This window comes from Dipodomys spectabilis, unplaced genomic scaffold, assembly GCF_019054845.1.
Source record: "Dipodomys spectabilis isolate Male_0828 unplaced genomic scaffold, ASM1905484v1 ptg000195l, whole genome shotgun sequence".
In the NCBI taxonomy this organism is placed as follows: Eukaryota; Metazoa; Chordata; class Mammalia; order Rodentia; family Heteromyidae; genus Dipodomys; species Dipodomys spectabilis.
In genome coordinates this window covers 308,174-319,830 of record NW_024870872.1, presented here as the reverse complement: position 1 = coordinate 319,830, position 11,657 = coordinate 308,174, and positions in this window count along the sequence as shown.

The window sequence follows — 11,657 nt, the reverse complement described above, 5'->3', positions numbered from 1 at the left end:
AGTTCTAACTATTGAAAGTTGATATGTATCTATGATTTTGAAATTATTTGTCTGTTTATTAATAATTTTATTGTTACCATTGTGCATGCATCCATATTAAAATTTCGAACAAAGAAAGAAATAAAAAAACTAAACCATAACAGGTAGCTTGACTATATGCTTATAACAAATTGTAGAATAGATTTTTGAAGTATTGCAAATTCCTAACCAGTATGAATTAACTTCTTCTCTCCCCACCTCTACACACAAATATTTAAGAGTTTGAACAGAATTATTTCAAGTAAAATACTGTAAATGCTACTACACTATCATCGGTATATCGAAAATTCCCTTGAAAAAAATAAACTCTACATTCTATTTAAATATTAGTTACTTTATTCTAGGAAACTAGGAAAAATAGACTGCATATCTTTGAAATTAAAAAAAGGTTAAAAATAGTAGCATAAAGTTGTATAGGGAGTCTGTCTTCAGAAATATAGGTAGATAGATAGATAGATAGATAGATAGATAGAGAGATAGATAGATAGATAGACAGATAGATAGACAGATAGATAGACAGATAGATAGACAGATAGATAGACAGATAGATAGACAGATAGATAGACAGATAGATAGACAGATAGATAGACAGATAGATAGATAGATAGATAGATAGATTAGATAGATAGATAGATAGATAGATAGATAGATAGATAGATAGATAGATAGATAGATAGATAGATAGATAGATAGATAGATAGATAGATAGATAGATAGATAGATAGATAGATAGATAGATAGATAGATAGATAGATACTGTCTAGAAAGACATACATTTTTGGAGAGTGTCATCAGAAATATATACATATATCTAAATTTTTGTGTAGAACGATGTACATTATAGTGAAACAAAAATCTTAAGACATAATTAAAATTAAATAAATACATCAAACCAAGTGTCAGTGACTCAAGTCTATAATTCGAGCTATTCTGTGTAATTAGATCTTAAAATTGTGTTTGAAACTAGCCCAGACAGAAAAGTACTTGTTAGATTCTTATCTCCAATTAAACACTAAAAACAGGAATTAGCTCTGTGTCTCAAGTTGTATAGTGCTGGCTTTGAGCATAAAAAGGCTTAGAGACAATGCTCAGGCCTTTCAAACAATCACAGCCAAATATATCACATTAATTTCACATTAATTTCACAAAAGCATCTTTTAATTGCTGTGAACATTTCTTAGAAACATGAATACATGCCCCTGAAAAATATTAAGTAAAAATTATAGAATATTTACGTCTATGTAAAAGACATGACTATTTAGATTGAGATATCTAGGTAATGATTAGAAATTAAGAATAATATATTTGGACTGGTCTTTTATTCTACTTTATGATAGTAATAAAATGATATTTGTAATGATTATATAAAATTACTCTTGTTTTGAGGCTGGGAAGGTGGCTCAGTAGTAAAGCGCTTGCCTTGCACGGCTGAGGCCCTGGGTTCGATTCCTCAGCACCACATAAGCAAAAAGAAAAAAAGCCGGAAGTGGCTCTATGGCTCAAGTGGTAGAGTGCTAGCCTTGAGCTTAAGAGCTGAGGGACAGCGCCCAGGCCCAGAGTTCAGGCCCCACGTCCGGACCAAAAAAAAAAAAATTACTCTTGTTTTGTATTTGAATTTTAATAAGTGATAAATATTTTTAAATGATTTCCATAGGAAAGGATCATTTACTCAATGGTATCAATTGTTTTGTAATTTCAAAATAATTAAGAAAATTATTCCAAGGCTGGTTTGCTCTAAGACTATATTTGTTTTCGTGTTCTAGTTTTCATATGTTCATAGAAATTAAAATTCCAAAAAAATTAATAGATGTTGGCATTCAGGAGCATCTTCATAGATACTAACATTGGAGTTGCTTAAATGGAATTGTTTTATTTCATTTATTATTTTCACAAATAAATCAACATGATTGTGTGTTTAGTTTCTTTTCACTGCTGTTGGCTCTTATCTTGAGAATAATGTTTTCCTAGCAAAGTAGAAAAAAGCATTTGGATTGAGTAAGTAGCATATAGTTTTCATAAAATACAGATGCATAGATTAGGGTCTTTTATCATTTGCTAAAAGTTTCTTCCAGAAAAGGTTATCAATTACTTATAAGTAATGCATAATTCCTAGATATTCCAGTTATCACATACACTTTTTGATTGAGTTATCTCTGCATAAACTCCAAAAAAGGACCAAAAAAACTCAAAATAAACAGAAGTCACATCTTCATTTTAAAAGCTCTAGTTTACAAAGAATTTTTAGCCAACACCGAAAACATATTTTCAGGTATTCTGCAGTTTGTGTGAAGTATTTTTAACAATTTTTTTGCTGACATGAAATTCACATGCAATATATTATCTACTTTTATTGTATACATTTTAGTGTTTTGGAAGTGAGTTGTACAATCATAGGTTTTCCAAGCCTAAGTTTCACAAACTTACATTTCTTCAAATAGGAATGCTGTAATTTTAGAACAGACATTAAAATAGATATAAAATTCAGTTACAGGAATTTGGCCAGCATATATCCTCTATACTGTGTCTTTTCAAATTTGTTTTGGGGGATTATTTCCAGGATCTCACACATATTATTCAAGTGCACTGTCAATGAACTACATTCCCTGTCCAAACATTTTTTTGTACTTCTCTTTCATACATACATAGGAATGTTATGGCTGAATAATATACACTTCTCTTTAACCTTATGAAGACTTGAAAACTTGCTTGCTAAAATGATTGCAGTATTATACAAATCATTGTGCTATGTCGAGTATATCAATTTCTGCACAAATTCATTACTATATTTTGTATCATCTTTTTATATTATGGTCATACTAGTGAGTTTTCTTTTTCTTTTTTATTAGATACTAAAGAGCTTATTTCATATGCTCCTCCTATTAACTACTAATTTACATATGTTCTTTAAGAAATATCTTTTCTGGGAAAATTTTTATATAGAATTAGAAGGTATGAATGTACTTAAGACTCAGGATCATTGTAGCATTAACATTGCAGCATTAACAAATATGTGCCCTCTATCAGTTGGATATGTTTTCATTATTTTGATAGAATTATGAAAGATTATCAGTTGATATTAACCAGTTAATTCTTGATTATCTTTAGACTCTAATGCTTTACATGTCAAATTTTTAGGAAACTTTACTGATCCAATGTCATGAATTTGTACATTTATCTTTTATAGGTTTTTACATCTCACATTTAGTTTCATAATCATTTTTTATTTTAAATTTTTGTATAAGGTTTGAGGTAGTAGTCTAAGATCATTTTAAATCTAGAGAGGCAATACTGCCATTACACCCACTTAAAATTCTATTTTTATTTCATAAAGTCATGACATCCTCTTCAAAATCTATTGACAATAAAACTAAGAAATTATTTTTCATAAATCTGTTACATTCTTCTATGTGTCAGTTCTTTCACTATTAAACATGGTAATAAGGTTCAAATCTAGTATGAGGACTCAAGCTACACCATTTTATAAAATTGTTCTGACTGACCTGTACTCCTTGAATTTACATACGATTATATTGAACAGGTGGACCAATATTCTACAGAGATATCTAGATGTTTGATAGTAACTCATATTTTGCACCTTGTGAAAACACAAGACGCCAGATATTATATATAGAAAAATGTCTTTAGAAAATGCTTGAAGCATCTAAAATTAATTTAGGAATGAGTTAAGTTATAGTTAACACTATAGCATAATAAAGTTGAATGATAACGACATGAGCTGTACTACAGGGGAGAGTGAGAGGGGATAGAATAGAATGATGGACCACATAGGAGATATGTGTAATTGCTATTGTGTTTCAAAGAACAGAAAGACTTCAGAGAAGAGAAGGAGGAAGATAATCAAAGTATTCTGAATCAAGATTCCTTTTATTCCACCTAATAATGTGGACTAATATTCAGAGAAGATGGGAAAAAATAAAATAGAAAATAAAGCATTGTATAGACCTGTTACAATGTAAAGAAATTATGATCACTAATTTCCAAAGAAATAAAAGAAAGAATAGATAAACTCCAAAGGCAAAAAGAATGAAGAGAGAAAAGAAGCAAATTAAAACCTATATCAGTAACAAACACAAGAGTTTGGAAGTACAAAAGCAGTGGAAATATTCTAAAAAATAATAAAATAACAATAAAAATTGCTATCATGTATATAATATGGATCATATTTTATCATATATAATTTTGTAAAAAACATACTAGGAATGAAAATTTAAAAGTCATAATTTAAAACAATATTTAAATTATAACTAGACATTATAGTTCAGTGGTAAACACTTGGCCCAGCATATGTGAAACAGTAGATTGATCACCCAAGCATTACAGAGCACACATACAAAAAAACCACATACACACACACACACACACACACACACACACACACACACACACACACACACACACACACCACATACACACATTTGGAATACTGATATTATCATATTTGCAGAGTAAAATATCACAAATAGTAAAAGTCAGTTAATATATTGAATCATAATATTTCTTGTACTATTTAAAATTCAGTAGAAATAAAATAGTCACAATATACTTGGATTCTTATAGATTAAGTAAATTAAAAATTGAGAAATAGAAGACATGAGAAACTTTACAAAGAGTTTTAAACAATAAACATTTTGAAACATGTATCCTTTTATTTTTACAAAAGATTGATGTTATTGGAATTTTAACTCAAGATTTAGAATATGATAACCAGGTGCTCTATATCGTGCTAGGGATGGCTAAATCTCTATTCATTTCACTCTGGATATTTTTCGGGGGTCCTGTCGTGGGGCCTGAACTCAGGGCCTTTGCGCTGTCCCTCAGCTCTTCAGCTCAAGGCTAGTGTTCTACCACCAGCGCCATTTCCACCTTCTTTCTTTTTGCTTATGTGGTGCTGAGGAATCGATCCCAGGGCTTCATGCATGCAAGGCAAGCACTCTACCACTGAGACACCTTCGCAGCCCCACTTTGGATATTTTTGTACTAAGGTCTCATAGTTTCTCAGGCTCTCCCTATTTACAAATCCTACTTACAGTTCCTACCATAGCTAGAAAATGGAAGCCTCACATCACCATGCCCAGTTTTAACTTCTTTTTTTAATTCAAGTACAAATATTTACAAAAAAGTGCCTTTCTTAATAAAGTTTGTGCTTCTTGAAAAAAAAACTGGAAAAATATGTTTAGAACTTTAAGAAAATAAATTTATTTAAATTCACCAACCATATAAAAATTAAGAAAATAATCTCAGAAATTCACCTTAAATATTTTTATTTATTTATTTATTTTTAATTTTATTTTTTATTATTTGTGAACATACTGTACAGAGGGCTTACAATTACATGAGCAAGAATATGAGTACATTTCTTATCAAGCATTGCAGCCTCCTCCTTTGTTTACCCTTCACATATCTTCGCAGCCTTCCTCCTCCCCCCACCCCTCACAAAACTTGTAAAGTTCGTTTCCTACATGACAACTTGTACTTCTCACTGTTGCAACGGGTCCACCTGCATCCTTAAACGACTTGTTTTCCCCATATCCTCTACAAATTATACCGACATCAAATATAGTGAAAGCATGGGGGAGGGACATACAAAGCATCACAGAAATAATCTTATAAATGCATTAGAAACAATCGCATGAAAGAAAAATACTTTTAAATACATATCTAAGGGTTCATTTTCCTAACATCACATTATCTGATCTTTTCTTCTTGACTCAAACATATACTAGATATTGCAAATAAGGGAAACCATGGGACTTATGTTTCTTTGGGCTTGGCTTACTTAACTTAATATAATTTTTTCCGAGCCTTTCCATTTTCGAACAAATGGGGCAACGTCATTCTTTCTGATGGAGGCATAGAATTCCATTGTGTATATATACCACATTTTCTTGATCCATTCATCTACTGAGGGGCATCTGGGTTGGTTCCATATCTTAGGTATGGTAAATAATGCTGCAATAAACATAGTTGTGCTGGTAGCTTTAGTGTGGTCTTGTTTGTAAACATTTGGGTAAATGCCCAAAAGTGGGATTGCTGGGTCATAGGGGAGCTCTATGTGAAGTGTTTTGAGGAACCTCCATACTGTGGTTCAACAAGTTTACACTCCCACCAACAATGAAGTAAGGTTCCCTTCTGTCCACATCCCCTCCAGCATCTGTTGTTGTTAGAGTTCTTGATTTTTACCATACTAACTGGGTTGAGGTGGCATCTTAATGTTGTTTTGATTTGCATTTCTTTTATGGCTAGGGAGGCTGAGCATTTCTTCAAGTGTCTATTGGACATCCTTCTTTCTTCTTCAGAGAAGTTTCTCTTTAAGTCTTTCGCCCAATTATTTATTGGGCAGTGGTTTCTTTGAGAATTTGTTGTTGAGGGATTAAATTTTTTAAGTTCCAAGTATATTTTAGATATGAGACCCTTGTCCGTTGTATAGTTAGTGAAGATCTTCTCCCAATCAGTGGACTTTCTATTGATCTTGCTAGCTATGTCCTTTGCCATACAGAAGCTTTGCAACTTCATGCAATCCCATTTGTCCAACTTTTCTTTGATTTGTTGTGTTTCTGGGTCTCTATTAAGAAAATTTCGGCCTGAGCCAAGGAGACCTAGGGTTTCTCCTATTCCATCCTGTAATGTTTTCAGAGTGTCTGCTTTGACTCTGAGTTCTTTGATCCATTCGAAGTTGATTCTTTTGCAGGGTGATATATAAGGATCTAGCTTTAGTTTTCTACAAGTAGTTAACCAATTGTGCTAGCACCATTTACTGAACAGGCTGTCTTTCTTCTATTCTATGTTTTTAGCTTCCTTATCAAAGATTAGATTGCTATAGGTCTGTAGGTTCATTTCTGGGTTTTCAATTCTATTCCATTGGTCCTGAGGTCTGTTCTTATGCCAATACCAAGCTGTTTATATTACTATGAATTTATAGTAGAGTTTGAAATTTGGTATTGATATTCCTCCAGCAGTGTTCTTTCCGTTGAGGGGCGTTTTGCTAATCGGGGTCTTTTATTGTTCCATATGAATTTTTGGATTGCCTCTTCTATTTCCTTGAAGAATGAGGTTGGAATTTTGATAGGTATTGCATTGAATTTAGATGGTTATCTCAATAGATGCAGAAAAAGCATTCGACAACATCCAACACCCCTTTATGATGAAGGTTTTGGAAAAATTAGGAATCCATGGAACATTCCTCAATACAATAAAGTCTGTATATGACAAACCTACAGTCAGCATTATACTTAATGGTGAAAAACTAAAGCCATTTCCTGTTAACTCAGGAACAAGACAAGGAGGTCTACTCTCTCCACTTCTCTTCAATCTAGTATTAGAATGCCTAGTCACAGGAATAAGAAAAGATGCAAACATAAAGGTGATCCAAATAGGGAAAGAAGAAATAAAACTCTCCCTCTTTGCAGATGACATGATCTTGTATTTAAAGAATCCCATAGACTCCACTCCCAAATTTCTCAAGCTGATTCAAAACTTTGGCAAAGTAGCAGGGTATAAAATTTTCCCCTCCAAATCAATGGCTTTTCTGTATGCCAACAATGACAAAAGTATGACTGAAATTAGGAAAGCAACTCCATTTGTAATAGCCCCACAAAAATAAAATGCCTAGGAATTAACTTAACCAAAGAAGTGAAGGACCTTTATGATGAAAATTTTAAAATCTTATAAAAGGAAATCAAAACAGAACTTAGAAAATGGCAAAACCTCCCATGCTCCTGGATTGGAAATATTAACATCATGAAAATGGCAATAGGTTAAATATTTTTAAAGCAACATATATGTATCTGAATAATTTACATGTGTAAAAATCATGCAAAATTAAATTAACTAATCCTACAACTCTGAAAAAAGAATTAACCAAAAAAAAATAAAGTTCAAAATTTGAAATTTAGAATATAAAATGAAATGTACTCTTTAGTTGACTTAAGTAACTGTAAACCCACCGTATATCAATTTTATAATAAAAAATGCATGAATAAAGAAAGCAAAATTACTGATTGATCAATAGCAACACCAAAAGCATCAGTAGTTGTTTGAGTGTACAAAAAAAAATTGATGAAGTGGATAACAATATTCTTTCCATAAAAAATGTACTCATTACCTTACTTATGTAACTGTAACCCCCCTGTACATTACCTTTACAATGAAATTAAATTGAAATTAAAAATAAAAAAATAATATACCAATTAAGAATTCTTAGAAGCCATTGGTTAAAAACCTTGTAAAAAAACTGTCCCAAGAACCCAAGGAATATACTTTGATGATACTATTTGAATACTTAAACTTCAGCAGAGAAGCCAAAATTTAAAAAACTGTTACAAAGTAAAGTAACAAATCAGAATTTATTACTATAATAATCATCAGATAAATTTTTAGTGGTAGTGAAATATGTAAGTTATGAGGTAATTTGCCATTTGTTTTCACTTAATACATGAGAAAAAATTTTCTAGGTCTTTTAAAATATATCGTAAGTTAATGAAGAAACTATTCTTTCACATCAGATAAAGATTATATTAGAGCAAAGAACAGATTGTAATACGTTTTTGGACGTTAATATATATACCTATTTTGGTTGTGGGCAATTATGGGGATTTCAACTTGGGCTATTTTTCTTGCTAGGCTGGCGTCATATCAGTGGTTAATTTTAGGATATGGGTTCCTTTTCCACAAGAACATGCTCCTGATCTGTCCTTTTAGCCTTCCCATCATTAATGGCATCAGAGTTGCACACCAACTTTCTAGCTTCCTACCTTGGCTGGCGTTGATCCTGCAGTCCTTCCAATCTTAGTCTCTAGATAGTGCAGGATGGTGGAAATGATCCAATGCACCCAGCTATAGATTGAGAAGGAAGTCCACTAAAATTTGGCCTGGTTTCTGTTTAAGTAGTTAAGAGTACAGATTGGAGCCCCTGCTGCCAAGCAGTAATAGTATTTTTAAAGCAATTAGACGTATTATAACTTAGGCTTATGATTACCCCAGGAAAGATTAAAAGAGCAATGAACCAGAGAGGACAAGAAGAATTTAACTAGCGACTCAGAGGCTGAATCAGCTTAGCTAGGTACTCAGGAGGCTGAGTTCTAAAGACCACTGTTCAAAATGGTAGACCACTATCCTTGGTCACACAAGCTTAGGGATAGTGCCCAGGCACTATCAAGCCTCAGGAATGATGAATGTATGCATGAGCACATGCAATCATATATAGTTATATATTTTATATTTATACGTGCTGATTTTGTATTTCACACAGTGAATCTTACTAAAATTAATTGATAATTTGACAAATAACTTGATATTTATGTCAATAAATAGATTGGAATATAAATAAATAGGTTTAGAATATATATTAGGATATAAAAAGTATCAATGCAATATCTTCGGTATAAACTTGTGATACGTTCTAAGTGTTCTTGGTCTTTAAGAATTCACATGGTAAAAACTTTGTTGTTTTCCTCTAATCTATAAGGGATTTTACTCTGCTGCTGTCTTTATTGTTTTAACTCCCTGGTCCCAAACTCTTTTTCTCCATATTTCTGAAGCATTCCTACTGATTATATCCAAATTTTGCTGACATGATGTCTAAAAAGTATTGTTCTTCTGCAGGTCCCACAGGTCCTAGGATCCCAGGTCCCAGTTATCCGCATCACCAGATAACAAGGTAAGAATTCTCACCTAAGCCCATGCAACATGCCAACAAAAAGTAATTGAAAGCCCATCTCAATTTATCATTTCCTATAATATTTCAGGGCCCCAATTCCTTAAGACACAAAAAGTAGCAGTAAGCAACTGTGAAGTGCAAGGCATCTTAAAATGAAAGATGATATCAAAAAACCTGAGAAAAAGTACAGTAATTCAAAATTTCAATTTACAAATGACCAGCCCATATGAGTAAAAAGATCACAAATGTCACAAGATTATTTTTAATACCCCTCCCCTAATGATTAATGAAAAATTTCAGTCCAGAGTAAGTAGGCCAAAAAATATTTCCTGGAATGATAGATCAATAATTGGTCTACCAAGGCTAGGTAAACGACTTAGAAGTCAAATATAATTCAGTAAAACATTAATTGAGAAGATCGTTAGTGCTTCAAAACATTGGTACTTCAGTAAAACTTGGTTCTGCAGTATAAAAAAGTTGTCATTCTCAAAACAATGATAACATACATTTAATCTCCTGAAAGCATATTACTTTTCAAATAAACTTTTTAAAATCATACACCAAAATAACATTTGACAAGTAGATGATACTTAGTGACATTACAAGTTTTTCATGTGTAGGGAGCAAATTACAATGGAGTTGATTTGTTTACCCAGCACTAATGCCAAACAGGTTCAACCATTCATTAAAGTGTAGAAATAATATCCCACACCATTTGTCTTGTTCAGTCGGTGCCTTCCAGAAATGTGTTAAATAGATCAGCCACCCATATTTCAAACCCAAACATCAGTTAATAAAATAAATTTCATCACATAAGGTACATTTAAAAAAGTCAAGAATAGTTGCCTTATCATATGGTGTTTTATGTGTTTCCCTTTCTGTCTAACATAGTAAAAAATATGATTTTAAATCTTCAATATGGGTACTCATCAAAGGTGTGACAAACATAAAATCTGTCTTGTATTTTCATCATATTCCTCTATAGTAGTAAACTGTAGTTTTCTCCTTTTTGCAAAACTTGTAGGTAGTAGAAAATATTATCCCATGTAAAAAAAAAATAATCGCAAACAATTGTATAAATCCATTTATAAAAACTGGTAGTTAGGAATACATTCTAAGCCATTTTTAAACTTTCTTGTTGACTAAAGATTAATCTTCCAAATGGAGGAGAATTAAATCATGTCTAGGTGCTTCACGTCTCCAGTCTTGCAAATTGTTATTGCAGATGAATGAATTATGGAAATATAAGCTGACATCAGTTCAAGTATATTCAGGATTGAAACTCCATGGAATGTATATAAGCCTTTAAAAGTATTAACAGACAGTTTAACAGAATGACTATCAGGAAGTTGAAACCAGAGAGGAATAATTGTAAACATATAGAATGAATGAAAAATAGAACAAGAGGAAAGTCAAGCTAGAATACTCAATGTACACATATGATAAAGGAAGTAGTAAATCTGAAATAAATCTTGGAGAAGAAGTTGATTGAGAATGATAGAAGGAGTGACTCTGATCCAGGAGCATTTGACAATTAGATGGACATATTTAATTGTAACACACTTGCACAAACTTCTGAAATTCAGTTAAAAACACAACAACAAACAAAAACACACAAAAATCACAACCAAACAGCAATCTCTAGAGAGTATGAATATGACCTCTCAAAATTTTAAACAGTTAATGAAAGGCAGTCTTGGGAAAAGCAAATGAAGCTGTTCAAAAGGGTAGTTTAGGGTAGGGGAGAATTTTGAACAGATTTAAATAGATTGTCTAAGGTTATAAATCACCTATATCTGCTGCAAATATTTTCTTCTGAGTTTTCTTTGTCTGAACTGAATACTCCAGTCCTGAGACACTCTTGATAGCTTGTGAAGATAGAATGGAAGAAACAAGACCAAGAACCCATTATTCCAATGTAGACAAAACAGTCCATTAAACT